Consider the following 20,562-nt stretch of genomic DNA (forward strand, 5'->3'; position numbering starts at 1 on the left):
TTTGAAATTAAAGTCTTTTATTATTTTGGAAAACCACTTCTGAATTTCACATTGTAAATATTACGTAATAACGTATATTCTTAAAAGTAAAATTGGAGAATTGAAGTCCAGTGGTGGCACATCAGAGCCTTTTTAATACTTATTTTATTTAATGTTAAAAAATAATCATCCGTTTGGACGACCCTGTATAAGAGGTAATTATTATTTATCGTATACTTGTACTCCCAATTTATAACACGAGCGCGAATTTCGCTATTCATCACTTCGACATGGATGTTGGAGCATCAATTAACCACAATTTAATTTAGTTATATAGCAAATCAAAAGCTTCGGGAGCATTCTCGAGTCAACAATATCATATTTCCTGAAAAGACTGCGTCATATTCTTTCATCCCTTATCGCCGGTGTTGATGAATTGGTATCTCTCTAGAAAATTCACTACACTGCCCCCATCTTAAAACACATGAACGACGGTTGTACCAGAGACATATAAATTCGCTACAGTAGATTATTTTCCAATTTTGATTGGATTTTTGAAGTGAAATATAAACGTATACAAATATTTTTAAGTCCCAGAAAGCATAAAAATTACAACTTATTGCATGTCGGATGTGTAAATTTTTAGCTCTATACTATACTTGAATGTCTCTAATGAAATGGAAATGTAAAAAGCGTACAAGATTTATTCAACACACTTTCCTAAGAAACCTTTACACGTGAAATGCCCCCCAATTTATATTCACACCCTTACTTTGCGCATCGCCGAGTTTAAATTTCGTTTACCACCTTGAAATAAAATTGTTTAAACATTCTCCATTTACAAGACAAATTAGGCTAATGCACTTCTATAGAACCGAATATACATAAACATTTGTCACTTCGCTAAATTTATATTGAATTGAATTGTGCCGTCAGCTCGGCGAGAAGGTAAACGTTTTGCATACGAACCGTGCATTATTTGCATAAAATTAGACGTCGAAGATAATTTATGCCTATTGGCAATTAAAATATACCTACATTATACATTTTATTATAGTGTGACGAATTAAATCAAAGCCAAGTTTAAAAAAAGTAATGAGTGTAAATGTACGTAATTGGCACTACCCGTAAATAATGTACAACAATAGAAATTAAATCGGATCCTAATTCGGTGTGGATATAGGTAGGTACCTAAGCTCATTGAAGGTAAACAAAAGTTAGAAGAAAAGGGTTGAGACTATTTGTAACTTTTAACAAGGGGACAGGCACCTGCAACAATTCCCTCTTCCTTACCCGATATCGTCTTGACAAGATGGGAATGGCGAAATAAAATAAAATACACATACGGTTTCATAGATGGATTTAAATGGAAACGGGAAATGAAAGCTGAAAGTACGGGACTTTATTGCTATTCATTTCTTTTCGTGTTCCACTTTGCAAAAAGCATACGAGAGCGCTGTAGCGCTGTATTCATTTGGTTTGGAGTTACAAAATTTGGATGATTGGATAGCGTAATGTCTTTCTAGAACATGGATCGTTGGAACTGCAACTCAAATTTAGCGAGACCTTTGATGCATAACAATTGCACAAAAACCAGTAACTGCATTATTATAGCTACAGATGTAAATTGACCCCAAGGTAACCGGACTCTAGTGGAATAAGGTTACCCCCCTTAACAAGTCTTATAGAATCTCAGCTTTACCAATGAATGTGACGATTTACCCTACTTGTAAATTAACATCTGTTACGTGACAATTATTGAAAACACAATCGATCGTACTGTTTTGGAAATGAAAGTTAATGCGAATGTGACCGCGACGGCACTGAGTCTCTAATTAAATGGCCCAGTTAATCACCCCTGTGGAGTAATTCCAAGGGTGATCCTCATGTGCAATTCAAATGCATGCGATATACCTACTTGAAATTTTGGTCTTCACTCAATATCTTAGAAGGTAGTTTACGCCACTTCGTCTTCATAAACGCAATTTATACCAATTACCATATAAGTCGTTATTTTTAGTACAAAGCGAGAAGGGGGAGCGTTTCGTCTAGAAAAAGACAGTACAAGGCACCCTGCATCGTTGCTCTAGAACATAGATTTCCAACCTTTTCTGAAACATCTCCCCCTTAAGGACTAAAAAAAGAGATTCATTACCCCGATTTTGAGGGCAACCGCAATTTTACAAATTCTTTTTCATTCCGAAATATCCATAACATAACAAAGTCTCTTTAAAGTCCTCCAACAAACTGCAAATCTAGGTATATCTCGAATCATTCCAGTAGGAGAACCTTGTTTCTTTAGTTAAGATCAGATAAAAAATGTAATGTTTTTCTTTTTCCAAAAAAGGATTAAATGTTTCACTAGAATCATTAAAAACAGAAAAAAAGACGCATTGTAATGTGTCACATCATCACATGACCCTTCATGCCATTTAAAAAAATTCAAGATGGCGGGTCCCATCAAAATTGGGGTAATGAGGAGATTTTTTTTAGTCTGAAACATTCATAACAATGTCTCGTTGAAGCCCTCCAAACTGCAAATCAATTTAGTAGCCGCTCGGTAATCCGGCACTCAAATTGTTTCACTTATGCCGGATTAGTGGTATTGCCGCGGGCAGATTTTACGCGGGCTAAGCAAAAATACGCGTCGTTTCGCTATCAAGGTCAGGGCAGGACCATCAAATTTCGCTGTCTAAAAGGGGGGCCCCCCACGAATTATTTCCTGAGATGCTGTTTTTGAAAGTAAAACGTGCATAGCTTTTACATACGACAACCAATTGGTCTCAGATTTTGCATACACATGCCTTTAGTGGTACTAAGTTAAACTTTAGAAAAATGGTGAATCTTTTTCGAGATCAGTGAGCGACGGGGCCTGAGGGGGAGGGGGTTAAAAATTAATTTGATCTCTCATTGTATTCTAATTAAAGGTCTCAACGAAAGCAACCGTTTTCTACCAACTACTGCCCTTCTTTCTGTCCTTTTATCAAAGTACGGGGTGCAGGGGGAATGGAACTCTAATGAAAGGTCTCAATGAAAGGAATTAATTTCTACCAACCATAGTGATCGGGTATATTCCCCTTATACCTTAAGAACGGATTGCAGGGAGAGGGTACTCACAAAGGGCGATTGAGACGTCTGCAAGAAATATTGATGATGTCAAAACAAAAGCTATTTCGGTTAAAAAAAATGCGCTTTATCTGCACAAGAGTCGTGCACAATTTATACTTGTTTAAAATAATTTTCACACCAACAGAAGGAATAGTAGGTAACCGATCAACAAATTTTTCTCACTAGAGACCAAACGCACGTTTTGCTAACGAAAAATAGAGAGCAAAACATGTTATTCATTCATCCGTGTGGAAATAGTTATTTACTAATGAGTATGGTAATCGTAATGGTAAATCAAGGTTTATGTTAACGAGTGGTATGTTTACTGCTGACGAGTAGCTGACGCAAGAATTTCGAAACGAGTAATGTAAACTGATTTAACATACAAATAATGTACAACATTTTATTTCATGCTCCAAAAATACCATAAAATTTGAAATAATTTTTTATTAGAATGTTGTACACATTCAAATAACAGCACAATCACTTGATTTATTTGATCTGACAATAGTTTGACACGTTTAGATAGATGTTGGTTGACGATGCTAGGCAACATATCCAGTAGGGTAAACATTTGCTGTCTGGTATACTACTCGAATGGGTCGGGTAAAGCTGCTTTATAAGGTCGCCATACACGATACTCTTTATATCGGAAGGCAGGCCCTTCGATTTGCAAACCACTGCCTGATTAGAGGTCAGTGGGTTAAACCTGTACTCTCGGTTATTATTATTATTGCCTTCGGGGTGATGGTACAACAATAGTGTATAACACACAACTAATTAAACATTTCTAGATTTATTTTTTATCTTGGGCCACAAGAAAAAATTAACAAAATATAAGTTTTACAATTTTCATCCACTTATTTCCTTCAATGCATTAAACTTATAACAATGGAGCACTACATCAAACACACCATTGAGTTGCTATGGTTTGTTTTTGGTTTTGTCAAAAGTCAAATTAAAGTATTAAAGTGAACCTCCTTCACCAGACGTTCCTTATAAGTGTAGGTATACAACCATTATTAACTGATCCACGTTACCACAAACACAAAAAACCTGGTGGATACTTTCAGGATAGTTAAATATTTAATTATCTTGAGAAAAAATGTCAATCCCCCTAGAGCAAATGTTATTTTATTTATAATAATAATAATAATCCATCTTTATTCTTTTGAATGGTTTCCCATTATCGAACATGTCAATGTTTGATCTACATTCTAGCTTAACTAATAACTAATTGTACATTTTTTTTTAAATTTTTAATTAGAAAGCTTAAACGGAAAGCTTAAGCTTGAAGAACTCGTTAAATGAATAAAAGGCAATGCGTGAAAGTATGATTTTAATCTTTTTTTGTATATGTTCATATCTTCGTTTTTCTTCAATCTCAAGCTATCCGGTATGTGATTAAATATTTGGGTACATATGTATATAGGGTTTTTTTCAAAATGAGCAGTACGATGACATGGTGTGCTGAGTTTTTCAGCGTACCTTGTTGACATACCTTTATTGAAATGCGAATTTTTCTTAAACGTATGTAAATTTGTATAAGTGTGCAGTATACACTTGTATATGAATGCCGAAAAAACTGTCATAATTTTATGTCTAATAAATAACGGTTTGCAATGCTCAATACTACTAGCGAATGATATTCTTCTTAAAATTTGTTTCTGTAGGAGCAAGATTCGCTGACAATCCGAAGCCATGCCCCCGATAATTAGACCGTACGACACGTGGCTGTGCGCGTGCGCAAAATAAAATCTCCTCAAAGACTCGACACTTACAAGATTTCTAAGTGATAGTACCGCAAAGCTTGTACTTCTGAGTTTCACACATACCTGGTCGATCTGGTCAGACCAGTTTAGTGTATTTGAGACATTTATCCCTAAAAATCTTTCTGTCCTTGTTTCTTGCAGCTCAACCCCTCCGTAGTCCGTCCGTAGTTCATTCCCGACAAGCTTTTGCTTGTTATTTGGATTACGAAATTGAATAATTGTGGTTTTATCCACATTTAGAACTAAATTATTGAACGAGCACCAGTCATTCATGCATTGAATTACTTCGTTAACTTTATGTTGACATTCGGTAAACGTTTTCGCCCCTATTATAACTGAAGTATCGTCAGCAAATTTGCATATTTTTAAGTTATCAATTTTTTCAAAAGCATCATCTAGTTTGTTGACAAATATAACGAATAGAAAGGGGGCAAGTATCGATCCCTGAGGGGTACCGTACTTAACCTGCGCAGTTTGTGATCTGTATTTGTAGTTACTTATGGCCTTGTGATGTTCCGTTATTTCTACCGTTTGAGTTCTGTCGGTTAGAAATGAATGTACGAGTTTCAGAGCCACGCCTTCAACACCATAGCTTTGTAATTTTTTACATAATATATCTTTGTCTATAATATCAAACGCACGAGATAAATCAAAAAATACCCCGGCAACATATTCTCGCTTATCTAATGCTTTGTAGATGAAGTCGATAGTGGAAAGTATAGCTCGTTCGGTTGAACCACCTCGCATAAATCCATCTTGGGTTTGGTTTATGAGATTATTTTTTTCAAAATACTTATACAAACGGGCCAGTATACATTTTTCTAAAACTTTGGAAAATATGGAGAGTATGGAAACTGGCCTGTAGTTTTGTATCTCATCCTTGGCTTTTTTTTTATGTACCGGGACAACTCTAGCATGTTTTAGCGCCGTAGGGAAAACTCCGCATGAAAAACATTCATTAATAAGGTGCGTTAATGGTTTACTTATACTTTGAACTATGTCCTTTATTAAGAAGGCTGGTAAATGATCTATTCCTGGGGATTTGTTAGTGGGCATACTGCAAATTATCTTAATTAATTCTTCTTCATCTACAGGAGATAGAAAGAAGGAATGACTTGTACGTTTCTCATCCAGATCATACTGGCTATTGTTGTTGATGGTAAGCATAAGGTCATTAATACTGTCTATGAAATAGTCCTTGAATAACTCACAGGAGACTTGAGGATCCTGCACAATTTGACCATTGTGCTTAATTTTAATGCTTTGGTCCCTATGTTTTCCTTTATATTCCCTGTTAATTATTTTCCATGCCGCTGTGGAGATGTTATTTGAGTTAAATAGCTGCATGTCGTAGAATCTTCTTTTTTCACTCTCAATGAGCTTAATGTGGGCCTTTTTGGCGTTTTTATAAAAGTCATTGTAGGAATTGTGATTAAAGTTCTTTTTCAGCCAGTGTAGATTACGTAAATGGGCGGCGCTCTGTCGGACTTCGTTATTAACCCAACCCTTCGTCTTATTAGATAGAGGTTTATATTTGAGAGGAAAAGTAGTATCAAATAAGTTTGCTACCAGACTCGTGAAGTGATCGAATCTTTCATTTATGCATGAGTGATTATCATATATGAAATCCCATGATACTTCCTTTATCTGATTGCGGAAGTTAGCCCGTTCCCTAAACCCAAAATTTCTTCTGGCGTACTTTAAGTTGAATGCACTGACATTTTCATTTTCTAAAGGAAATTGCAGCTTGATAGCAAGGTGATCAGAAAAACCTGTTTCTAGTACTTTTGCTGTGAGGTTGTGTTCTGAATTACAATATATATTATCAATTGAGGTGCACGAGTTTAAAGTTACCCTGGTTGAATTTGCAACAGTTGCGCGCAAATTGTAAGAAAATATGATATCTAAAAAGAAATATCGCTGTGTATTAGCCGCACTGGTATCCAAAAGATTTATGTTTTGGTCACAGCAGATAAAAAATTCCCTCTTGTATACCCCATCGCTTTACACACTGTATAAACGTTTGTGGCATACCTCAAAACTGTAACGTAATTTAATTACGTGGTTTTATTTATTTCCAACTAATTAACAATAAATTTATAACAGTCTTAAAATGGAATAATTTATAACAGTAATCATTATTTATCACTTACTTTTATAACATAACACAAGCGCATCAAAGTTGGAACTAAACTTGAAACACAATTCGATTAGCTTATATACTGCCAATCTTATCAACCGGGCTATATCGGCTTCATGTTCTTACAAAGTTACGCCAGATTTTTGGGTTCGGTTTTTAGCATTGGAAATACGTATGTTTTGTATGAATTTACCAGGTTTTCCGAGTAGAAAAGAAGTGGTGTCGCGTCTAGTGTTGATTGTACCGTACTCGACTGCAATCGGTAGATTCAGGAAAAGTCGCGGATACGGTCGATACGGTACTTACTTAACAGTGCACAGGGGTTTTGTTAATTCGAATTTAAAATTCTCGCACATCTCCCGTGATAGTATTACAAGCATGTACGCCGTTTATTAGTCAGAAAGTTTACGGCTACAATTTTAGCTTCCATGGCTTGAACACCAGCTTCTGTTCCAGTTTGACCACCTTCGAATTTAGTTTCCGTGGTTTGTTGACCGGTTTTCTTCGCAGCTTGACCAGTTTCGAATTTATCTTAACCGACTTTCATTTCTTGCATTAATTGCAGAAGTTTCTCTATTTTTTCCGACGATCTGGTCACTATTAGCATAAACTTCTACTGATTGTTCACTTAAACACAACCCCACACCTGACACCAGTGTAACGTAAATTTAATTACGTGCGTTTATTTATTACAACTAATTAACAATATATTTATAACTGTCTTTAAACGAATTGATTTATAACAGCTAAAATATTATCACTTATAATTATAACATAACACAAGCACATCGAAGTTGGAACTCCCTGAAACGCAACTAGACCTGTTTATATAGGAAACGACAATTGTTCTAGTACGCTTCAGAATGTTCTAAAATAAACATCATTTTTCCCGGAAGGATTGCGTCACATCCGCCTTCGTTCTTTATGCTACAAAGCCTTACGAGGTATTTGTCAACCGCAAATACCGGGTGAGCCATCGCTTTGAGAAAAAGAAGTCCTCGGGTTAAAACACTTTATGGTACACGTTTACCAAATTGCCGAAACAGTACTTTTAGTTTAGCATTTCACGAAATTAAATGTCTGTTGCTGAAATATATTGCTAACGTAATGCGGATTACCAGAAAACCAACAATAGTAGATCTGGTATCCAAACTTATGCAATAAAAGCACTGCCGTTGACAGGATTGAATAATAGATTGTTCTGGTTAAATTTACGTTCTACAAATTCTCGATAGGCTGATATATTGTCAATGCGTTATTAATCGTTTTTTAAAAGAAACCTTTGCATATTGTTTTTTTGTTTCAGTTCCCATTTAACTCAAATGCTACTTTTCTAATAGTCTTAAAAACAAGTTTCATAAGAAGCGCTTTTATCGCACTAGTCCATGTGTAGAAAAGGAATTTTCTAATGAACGAGAAAGAGAATTTTATGTATATCACAAGCACAACACAACATCTTTAGTCGAAAGCAAATGAACTGAAAATGTTAAATTATAAAATTATCGAACAGTTTTTCAGGAACAGGTTTTCCTCTACCATACCAATCGTATTCAAATGAGTGTAATTATCAAATCGAAAACGTCGAGCTCGCTTTAACATTGAAATAGAAAAAAAAGTTATATCCGGTTTTTAAGTAAATTATAAGTCCACATATCTTATGGAAAAGTGAAATTCAGGATATTGAGAAATAAGTAAATTAGAGATACATATTTCGTAATCAACACGTTCAACTGATGCTCGCCGTGCGTGAGAGATTTGTATGTCAACTATAGTTGCTGTTTATGGACGATTAAAAAATCGAACTCGAGGGACTGTAGGTGATAAATCAACACTATTCATCTGTACCACTCTTAAAATTTAATAATTTTTCCTGTAATTTATTTATTTATTTATTTATTTTTAATTTGTTGCCAGTACGTTCACATTAACAACACGTACGCAAAAATGTGTCACATGGTTACAAATAATAAAAAGTAAAAACACATTAAAATCTAAACATGGACATGCAAATATATAAAGTTGTTAGACATAAACAAATGGGGAACAATATATAGAAGTAATAAAAAACACTTAAGACTTATTTTTTTCTTAAAAATTCATCTAAGTGGTAATTAGTCTGTTTAAGCAAAAACAGTTTAAGTGTTTGCTTAAATCTTAAATCTTAAATTGATAGGACTTGAGTTCTTTAATATTACAGGGTAAAGCGTTAAAAATTTGGCAGGCACGAAATAACAAATTTTTTTGAAACAACGCTGTCCTATGTTGACCAGGGTTCAATAACGTCCTATGACGGGTATTGTACCTATCTTGAGTTTTTTCAAAACATGCTCTCTTTTTATACGCATAGCAACAAATCTCCAAAATATACGTATCTACTACTGTTAGTATGCCTAATTCTTTAAATAGCGGTCTACAAGAAGTTTTAGGTGGTAAAGAGTAAATTATTCTTATGACTCTTTTTTGCAGTAGTAGTATTTAAAATTCTGTGGTACCACACTTAGCTATGTAATAATCGATTTCGATCTATATGCACACAAAACAATAATTTAAAAATGTCCACTTTTTAGTTTAAACAGTTTGTGTCGATTCTGTTTCTGTTTGTGACTCCGGGAACCCTCGATGTATGATAGACGGACGGATGAAGCTCATATCAGTGTTATGTATAGGTACTTTCATTGTTTATTTTAACGCATTTTTTTTGTATTTTCGTTATTTACGTCGATATTCCACATTGAATATAGAGCATAATCTTTTTTCAGATGCGCAGGTGATTACTTTCAGCGCTCGCGTGCTTTAAACATATGTTTAAAAAATTGACTGACATTGTTAAGGCCTGTTGACCACCTAAGAGAAGGAAATAATACATAATATATTTATTTTTATACTATATAGCCGAATACAGAAGATACCTACATAAGGAAACTAAGAAAAATAAATATTGCCAAAATCCGAAGTCGTTTGAACTACGAGTACTTGTAATGGATATGGGGCATTTACAAAAAAATATAAATCAAACTTGACTTCATTTCATAAAAAAAATACTAAAAATAATAAACTAAACTAAACAATTCCATTACCAATTCGCGAAATAGTACATAGCGCTGTTCCAGTATCCACACCTGAACTTTTTTCGTTAAAGCGGTATAGGTAATCTTTTTCATTTCGCGCGGTAGAATGGAATAAAGCCTTGAAGCAATGTACTGAGCACATCGTTTACCGATTGTTTTTTCAGACCTTGGAAAAAGTATATGGTCTTCCTGGCGTGTATAATGAGAGTGCATGGTGGGCAGTAATTTTGGATGTTTTTCTGAACTGGAGGATTTTCTTACAGTAAAGTTGGCGTAAATTCATTACATTTGATTCCTTATACAGGGTGGTGCCTAGCGCAACGCAACACAGGGATGTCAATGGTAATTTCTTTATAGTCAATTACTAGCTCCCCTAATTATTTTAGAGCAAAAGTCTAATGAAGTTTTTTTAGAGCAAAAAATACTGCATCTGTTCATACGATTACTTATAATTTTCCGTTTTTCAAAACCGTAGAAATTAACAAAATAAAAAGGTTCATTTTTCAATAAAACAGATATGCCTTGGAATTTATTTTATTTTTCGATTTTATTTTATATACTCTTTATTTATTCCACTAAATGGTAACTCGTGCCTTCATGCTTATCAGTTTTGTATGTTCGTTCCATCATATGTCGTTGGTTTTTATATTACACCCTTGTGTCACATATATAATAAGTGTCAGCGTAAGCTGAATTATTATTATTTATTATCTAAATCAAAATTTTAATGTGTAGCGTACGTCCATATTTATATTTATTGAAAATTTGTACTTATATCTCGAATGTTGCTGTTCTATATTTACGTTATTTACATTGTGCATTATTGACATGTCAAAGCCACATTTGGTACTCTGACAATAAATGATTTGATTTGATTTGAACTTAATTACCTAAAAAATCAGCGATCACGTTTCATTTGCCTTTGACGTTTATTAAATTTATACTTGTTTATAAATTAGTTAATCATAAAATTGTTTATCATGTATTTAACTGACGAGAAATGTTAAAGTTAGTTTATGCTGGAAATAATGCTCGCCAAGTAACGTGTGTATTTAGTGTTAAGTAGGTAACCCAAATGACCGATTCCAAGCAGTAGGTAGGTACAAGACTACAGAATTAAATATAAAAATCGTCAAATATCGTCAAATAACGATAACTTAGATGCGATGCTCTTGTAGTTTGTTAAAAGATTCCCAAGCATCACTGATTTATAAAAATGTAATTTTTTATTTTGTCGATTTCTACGATTTGAGAAACGGAAAATTGTAAGTAATAGCAAACAAAGAGGGGTACTCTTTGGTAATAGTATGAACAGATGCAGTATTTTTTTCTCTACAAAAACTTCTTTACACTTTTGCTCTAAAATAATTAGGGGAGATAGTAATTAATAATAATAATAATAAACTTTATTTCCTCGTTTTGTTATAACACATCCAATAACACGAAAAAAAAGGAAAAAGGACTGCATTCAGTGCTTATAAGCTCTGTTCTTCCATGCAGCCCGGCTTGATTGATTGACTATAAAGAAATTATCATTGACATCCCTGTGCTGCGTCGTGCTAGGCACCACCCTGTATAAGGCTGTATAAGGATTCACTAGCATAAAATATCCCCAGCCAACAATTCCATACATTAACAGTGATTGTATTAACGAGAAATACAAAACACACATCTGTTGAGTGAATACGATATGTTGTAAGTGTTTAATTTTAGATAAAACTGCCCTTCTCTTCACTGGTCAACAAACCCTAAAATGTCAACTAAATCAATTTTGTAAACATATTCATGTTTAAAGCACGCGAGCACTGAAAGTAATGCACCTACATCTGAAAAAAGAGTATGCTCTATATTCAATGTGGAATATCGACGTAAATATCGAAAATACAAAAAAAGTGCATACCATCTTTTTTATACAAAATTTTATTATCTTTCTTTTTTTATATGAAACTTTACTTGCTAGAATGCACGGTTACCGAGATATCAGCGAAAAAGTGATTTGGAGCACCTTTTTTCCAAGATGGCGGCTCCAGCCATTGGAGTTTTGGTCCCGACTTTTAGTATGTTCGAATACAAGCCCTAATGTACCTCTATACCAATTTTCAGCTTTCTTTCAATTACTTCCGCTATTCGTGGAAATTTGATCTAATTTGACTGTACTAGGAGCGCGTGTCGAAAACTCACCGCTTGATCCCGTGCGTCCCATAACTCGACCGATGTTGGTCGCGCGACTCGAGATGAACAGAAACAGCGCGAAGAAGACTACCACAACTTGTACCAACACTTCGAAGTCGCACATTTTTCGGCAAACCTTTCGTGTGATTTGGTTGGAGGGGGGAGAGGGAGAGGAAGAGGGAGATTATTTAACAATATTAAATGTATATAAAATATGGGCATAGCTTCACCCATATAATACGCAATGCCAAAAGTTGGTTTTCATTGTTATTTTAAAGACATTTCGATAAAGCCAGATATTCCATAAGGAAGTTAAAAATCTATAGTAACCGTACATGCTACACCGAATTTTTCCTAAATAAGCATGAAATTACACAGTACTTCATCAACTAAAGGAATGAAAACAAATAAGTGCAACAGACATAGAGGTAGATAACTAAATTGCTTTATCATGGTTACCTTAATATTCGTGATTACTTTAGTATTCATAAATACTGAAGCTGGTATATTTAAACACACTCCATGTTCCCAGAAAAGAAATCAAACGATTTTCCGCCCAATCGCGGTTTGGGTCGAGTTTTAAAACTAACAAAACCAAATTGTTTCGCGCTGTGTAATGAAACGAAAATAACGGTTGCGAAAGGCATTGCATTTAATGAAATAAAATAAAATCAGCGTCGGGTATTCCGAGTAGCTTTTAATTGCTTCACATTTGTTTAGTTTTTATTGTTTACTGCGTACTGTACTTTGTAATTTATTTATCAATTATTTATACTCGTATTACTTCAAACGATGGATGGGTGGTGTTACGGTTCTTGTAAGGTTGACAGGACTGGCGTGCTTTGTGGGGTTTCATTTAATAAGTGAACAATGTACAAGTACAATGGCAGTAGATTAACTATATCCCTGTACGTTGCATTTATTTCAAATTTGCCCATTTGTTTCCAGTTGCTCTGTAAATTGGGAGGAACAAGGCTTCAATGTGAAAAGCTATATTATATTTCTCTTTGTATTTGGATTGGTGTTGCCATTAATAGTAATTGGATTCAGCTACATCAGCATAATTATTCGACTGAAGCAAGTAAGTAATTGCATTTACCATTTTTTGGCGTTGCTTAAATTTGGAAAGCAAGTATTACTAGAATTAATTAATAAATTTAATTTACAATTTGTATTCCAACAACTATTTTGTAATTATTTTATGAATTCAATCAAATGATCCACGTGCATTAGTTCCAAACGCTGCTATGATTTCCATTGGTAATAGGGAAAATCGCTGGAAGGGGAAGTTTAATAAAGCACATTTTATGTACGTGAAAATAATCAATACCATGGCTTCGAAATACAATTATGTAACATTTCAACGTCTTCTTTACTGAAGGAAGGGGTTAAACGCAGGATGTGGTGGGCAAAGGAGGATTTATTTACATCTCGAGAGTATGGATTTCATCGTCATAGCGTTCTGTAAGACCGAGGCTGTCTAAAGTCTAAAGGCAACTAGTTTATGGCATGGGGGGTGGCAAGAGTTAAAAGGGATTACATGGTTTTCTATAAATGTCGATTTGAATATTTGAACAACCTCTCGTCAATGACAGGTCCAGGAAATTTAGGGATGTATTTGTCTCGATCTCCAAAGTGAATTTTAAATTTGGGTGAAGAATCTGAAAACAAGCATCTAACTCTGACCTGTTACCCCTGAAAATCACAAAGATGGCATCGACATGTCGCTTAGAGAAAAGGAAATGGGTTTTTATGGGGTTAAGTTGAAAACGTTGGATTCTAGGATATTTAAAAAGACTTCGGCTAGTAAACGAGACAGGTTTACTGCCCATAGGCAAACCTGTAGTTTTGATATAATGGTTATTATTGAACAAGAAGTAGTTTTGCTCTGAGCATAGTTGGAGAGATGCCGAGATGAAGGAGCACGTGTCTGGGAGCGAGGAATTGGTAAAGGTTTTCATCGATAATTTCAAAGCAGTCTGAAAAAGGAATACTGAGGAACAGGTTAACGATATCAAAAGATATGGGAATGGATAGATCGTGTGTCACATATAAAATTGTATTTGAGAAATTTTTCGTATCTCGCCAAATAAAAGAGATATTGAGGGTTGAGGCGACCCTCTTATCTCAAACGCACTGCATTTTCCTCGATAATCGACCGTTTCCAGATTTATCAGCGACTCTGTATGAAATAGTTATTTACGTTATAAGTCCGGTAGGTTACTTGTAACAGTACGAGTTAGACATTATGGACGAGGCGACGTCAGGAGCCGAGTCAAGAATGTCTTAAACGAGTACTGTTACAAGTACTACCGGACATATATCGTAACGTATTTTATTTCATACTGTAAGTCTGTTTTGTATCATTATTTCATTTCAAAGATTACAAAATTTCATCATATTGTAAAATCGCATTACCTTGTTTCTGTGACAACGGCCGTTGCTATAGTTTGTAGTTTGTTGACAATTGAATTTTTTTCACTGAAAAATTGACGTTATAAACGTTGTGGGATGTTCCAATGTTCCCGATACAATCCTGTCGAAATCTCATGAAGCAACCGAAAAGTTGGTTCCTAAGAAGTCAGGCGCAGACAAGGTATGAAAAAGAGTACTAAGTGTTTTGCCAATTGAGGAACGAACATGGGGCGAAACAAGTAGAGGAAAAAGTCATGTTGGCATACTTTTTGGACGCAGTAAGTTTTTGAATTGAGATTTTTTTGCCTGGGTTTCGGTGTTAAAGCGTCATGGAGCATGGAAAAGCTCATCGACGGCAGAAAAATACATCGAAGGCTCGGTAGAAGGAAAAGTTAAGATTGCCCGTATGATACAACTGATACAAGGCGGCGAAAATTTCATTGAAGTTTTACAGCAGAAGGAATCAAACATTACTAACTCGACATTCAGTAATAACCCAGGCGTAGTGTTGAGGGCAATACAAATTGTTTCATTACAATCAATGTTAATGTTTGAAATAAAGAATTACAGCCAAATTTATGTTGGGGTTTTTAATTAATTGTGTGAAGATGTCAAATTTGATGTATACAAATAACAGTCCGGTAAGTGTTGCTTAGCGACACTTACCGGCTCGGATGCTGTAATAACTCACCTACCGGACTCAAAATGATAGTGTAATCGAACATCTACCGGACAGTATGAAATAAAAATCATTAAGGGTAGCGTATCTAAATTTCATTCAAATATCCATACGTTTATCAATTGAGCACTAAAATACGCATATTAGAGTCGGCGTTTTGCATTTTCCAGCAAATTACCCTCATGCTTCGGCTTAATTCATTTAACGGTTAGTATCTTTTTGGATAATGAAAAGCCCGATTCCTAATTGCGAAAAGTGATGTTAACTGTACTCGCGATCTTTTAGCAAAACTTACAATCCGGCCAGGTAAAGCAGTCTGAAAAACGAGTAACCATATCCATATTCGTAATGATCGTGGCATTTCTAACCGCCTGGATGCCGTACGCCGTGATGGCTCTAGTTGCACAATTTGGTGCAAAAAACAGCATTACACCAGCAATGGGAGTGATTCCAGCCATCCTTGCGAAAAGTAGTGTATGTTACAACCCCGTCATTTATGTCGCCTTTAATACGCAGGTACAAGTGGATTGTAATGGTGCGTTATTACATATACTTTTTGTTTTAGTTTCGCCACTCATGGATGCAAATGTTCTCGAAAGCGCGTCGTAGGGATACTGGAAGGACTACAAATGTGACAACCCTCTAATGTTTTTATATTTAAATGTAAACATAATGTACGAAGTATAGTTTATTTTTGTAAATTTTCTTATTTAGTAACGTTGAATGAAATTATCTGAAATGTAGCTTTTCTCTACAGAATTGACATACTAAAATCTTTCAAAACAAGATAAATTAATTTTTGAAATTAAAGACAAAAATTGTCAGACTAGTTTTATGGGTGACGTGTTCTGTTCCGTTTCACTACCACCTCCATTCAGCTATATTTTAGGGATTTATGTTTAAATAGGGTAGGTATATTATTATTATGTTATATCTGTATTATATTTGTAAACGACTTTGCATCGTATGTGAATAATGAATGTTGATAATATATATCGATGACATCGCTTTTGGGAACACAACTTAGAATTCCGTATTTTAAAGGGTAGGTATCCACTTGTATTCGTTTTAGTGTACAAATCCGCAGATGACTCTTTTAGGTCAATTATTGAAAAAAATCTTTTCAATCTAGTCGTTGTCTTTTCCCTTCAAAGAAAAGTGCTTCTTTAGAAAAGTGCACATTGTCTTCACACGCATCACACATCTGTAAAGTTGGCAACCCATTAAAACCACAAAAACCGCACTAGTCACATAAATTTGGTGCCCTATTTGTGCCTTTAATCATTTATTATAACGAAAAATATCGAAATGCCATTCAACTCTTTCATCTCGTCAAATGAAGCATAAAATCTGATTGATTTGTCTATTATTGTTTTTCGAACATTTCTCTATAATAGTTATTTATGTATTAAGGGCATAATAGTGATGTTTATATTCTCGAGGGCCTATGGCCCGAGAGCTTTTTAGTCGCCCGAGAGTATAAACATCAGTTTATGCCCGTGGTACATACAAAATTTTATGTTTTACAAATAGTTTTCTTCGTCAAAGTAAATATTCGTTTACAAAATGGTTTATATTTAGAACTCGATCCAAAACCAAATTTTCAGGAAAACATAAACCATATAAACCCAAAAAATAAAAAGCTAAAAATATACAGCGAGTTTTTTTTTAAATGCGAACATAGGAGTTTGCATGCAATGTAATTTCCCTATGTTCGATTTTTTAAAAAACACATCATGAGGTGTGCACGGTTCACATTCTCAAATCGCGCAACTTGTGTGACTATGAACAGCAACTCTATAGTCTTTATGATGAAGAGCACTAGGTAAGATTTTTTTAAAGAAGCCATACGAACCCATAGCAACTTTAGGATACATTTTTCTTAAACTTACGATAATTGGACCTCACAGGCCACGCACTGACACCACAACACATTGTGAACCAACCTTCAATTATTTGTAGGTCATGTGCACCTAGTATTCTACTAATTTGATCTATTCAATACATAAATGAAGAAAATAAGAAAATAAATACCGAAAACAATTACAATAAATGTTCGAAGTGTCCTCCTTGACATTCTAAGCAATAATGTGACAGCTGTCAATTGTATCTACTACTCATTTGAACTACTCAATAGATGATGTGTTTTTTTAAAATCGAACATAGGGAAATTACATTGCATGCAAACTCCTATGTTCGCATTAAAAAAAAATTCACTGTATGTATGAATAGAACGAACGATCAGAAAAAAACTTACGACTTGGCAACAAATCCCTTTTCAAAAAACCGGCTAATCGAACTCAAATTTCAAAAACACAACTCTTGGTAGGTAAGTAAACTATACGGTACTACCTTTGACAATATTATATTTGCAGTTTGCCATTAATTAGCAACAATTTATACGGCGTAATTCGCTTCACCGCCGCCGTCTTTTCGCTTTCGTAGCTATCAAGGAAGTATTGGCGCTTATCAATTGGAAATTTTGAGTTCCTTCAAGAATTTATTGTGATATAAAATTGAATAGACGAGAAAGTTACACTGTTAAAATGAATTTATTTTACACTGTGAAAATAAATTTGTTACATTACATTAGGCACACTAGGCACGTGCCTAGAGGCGGCAGCTTTAGAGAGCGGCATTTTTTGCACTATATTTATTTTAGGTAACATTTTAAGTTTTAAAATAAATCCCCTAAGGCCCTAACAAGTCACAAATGGAAAAAATTTTTAATTAAAATTATGAAATAAATTGGAATTGAACGATAATCGACAATGCAAGTTTCGACGTGTGTGAAAACGTAATCTTAGGTATACTGTATTTAATTCATATTAATTTTAAAAATTTCAAGTTATAAGGTGATTTTTATTAGCATCTTAAAATTTATTGCAATTGAAACTTGAAACTTTGACATATGCCTGGCGTCGCCGCCTCTCCCAGGATTTAGTCAACTGTCGTGAGGATGCGTCCCTGGTAGTCACTATCGGGGACGTTTCTCCACTACTTTGTTGCCATCGCGCTGGGCCGCGACATATGCCAAACAATGTGGTGGATTTTGCGGATTGGGGGGGTTGTGGGGGGGCGGCTAACTGGGTGTTATCCGACCCGAACGGGTACGGCCACAGCTTCGCCACTGGTATTCTGCCTTAGAGGGAACTCTGCTTTCTAGTGATAGCTTCTTCTCCGGGCGTTCATTGGCTTCCGATGTTCCTATGCTTTGGTCTCGTTCCCTTCCCTGTTTTTCCTCGTGTTAGGCCCTTTTTATTGTTGTCCTCCCCCTGCGTTACCTTCTGTCCCCTTTTCCTCCTCCCCTTGGCTACTTGTCTTTGTGTCTGATTCTTCCTCCACCTCTAGTATTCTTCTGCTTTCTTTCTTCCTTTGATGTTTGTCTCTACTCTTCTCTTCCCATCTTCCCATGGTAATCCCCGACACCTCTACCGTTTGGTTTATGGTGGTGTTCCATGTGTGGCAGGGTCGGCCTACCTTCCATTCCGAGGTACATAGAATCTTGGCAACTCGTTATGATATGGTCTTTGTTCCTCCTGTTGGTATGCCTCATCTTCAGTCTCCTGGTAATCGTCTTTCTCTCTAGTAGTTCTCTTCTCTATTCTTTGTTCCTCCTGTTCATTTAAAGATTATTTTTGGAGGGGCGCATTTCTTTCGGTATACCTAGGGGTGAAAAAAATTTAAATCCGCCACTGACTATAAGTATATTATGAACATAGCTTATGCGACAACAAATTTTCCAAGAACTTGGTTTTAAACAAGCAGTTAATTAATTTATAATCGGGAAACACATGCGAACGCAATTATCAAAACCGTCAGTGAAGTTAGCAATTCATTATAAGCACAAATGACGCTATATAGCCACACTAATCTTGACCTTTATTTGTGAATATATTTTTAAAAATGCCCATAGGCTATAAAAGAAAGTTGTAATATAAATTATACAAAAACTGGAGTTCCCCATTAGAAAATCTAGCATATTACGTGACAAGTTATCAACATTAAATTAGATTATAGTATCTCACCAATAATAAAAGTAACTAACTTAACTAAATGTCAACGTGCAATAAGTCTAGTGGTGTTAAACGGAAGTATGTTTGCATTAGAAACACGGGCAGTTCCCCATACATGCAATCCGTAGGTCCACACACGTTTGAAGATCATTATACTACCATCTGCTTATGGATACCGTCTTCTCCCGGTGAACATGACTTGGTGTTACGGATGGCGATTATAACGCGCAAGCAGCAAAATGCAAGGCACTACAAAAATACCATGTGCTTCATAAATAAAACACACGCCGCTGACCGGCCAGCTAGCTCTGTTGACCAAATAGCAAACAGTGGAGAGAGAAAGACTAATGTACAGGGTTGTGGGTAACAGAATTAACTCAATTGGTAATTGGCACTTATAACTCCTCGATCCAGCCTAGGTCGTCAGTACTTACTTTTGGTCGCTTCAATTAAAATCTATGGGCGCCACCTAATTCCAAGTTAAGTTTCGCTTGCCACTACCGGAACTAGGAAAGGTAGCTTTAGCGTTAAAGTAGGCAACTGATAACCCACAAAAATAAGTGTTTATTGGGTGCAATTGTACCTGCATACGTAACACCAACACAAAAGTTATGTTCCCCAAATGGGAATCAAAAATCAATAAAGTATAATAAACACGTTATGTAAAAAAAAACTAAACAACCCCAAGTATAAGTGTTGAAATAATTATCCCAAATTCCAAGGTTTACATAAAATTCCCCCAATGAAATATTACATAAATTTAGTAGCTGAAACTAGTTCACACCAAAAGTCCTGAAAGTAGGTATAGAACACCCACTACCGTTGCACAGTGATTGAGTTTAATGGGTTAAATTGACAGTGGATTGAATACCTTGATTGGTAGCTTGTAGCGTATCGAAGTTTAAATCATAGTATAGAGCTCTGTACTTCACAGGTGATTTACTTCACATGAGTAAATGCAGTTAATTAAAGCAAATTATTCCCTTTCAAGTTCAAGCGTACTAATTAAGAATAATATGGGTGGCTCTAGTGTTCGGCCAGTTAACATTTACCACATAAGTATGGGTTAAATGAAATGCAAATACACAAAGGCAATAGTTTAAACAATAATAAGATATCACCACTACGATAGGTAGGTCTCTGGTTCCTAAGATTCCTGGTGTACATGTAAACGGCTAACGGTTTTCTATGTACCGCAACAGGTGTCAAAAGG

General features: G+C 35.2%; 1 protein-coding gene and 1 long non-coding RNA gene across 2 annotated transcripts in view; one reads left to right on the forward strand and one right to left on the reverse strand.

Annotated features, from left to right (window-relative positions):
• The window catches only part of LOC116162913 (homeobox protein SIX3-like), a 340,946-nt gene that overhangs the window by 178,203 nt on the left and 142,181 nt on the right, over positions 1-20,562 (reverse strand). The gene's annotated exons all lie outside the window — the stretch shown is intronic.
• LOC116162917 lies at positions 13,099-16,278 on the forward strand. The gene is made up of 3 exons (XR_004143647.1): positions 13,099-13,320; positions 15,619-15,849; positions 15,899-16,278. It is a non-coding gene; the product is annotated as an uncharacterized LOC116162917 (long non-coding RNA).

Source organism: Photinus pyralis, unplaced genomic scaffold (genome assembly GCF_008802855.1).
Source record: "Photinus pyralis isolate 1611_PpyrPB1 unplaced genomic scaffold, Ppyr1.3 Ppyr1.4_LG2, whole genome shotgun sequence".
In the NCBI taxonomy this organism is placed as follows: Eukaryota; Metazoa; Arthropoda; class Insecta; order Coleoptera; family Lampyridae; genus Photinus; species Photinus pyralis.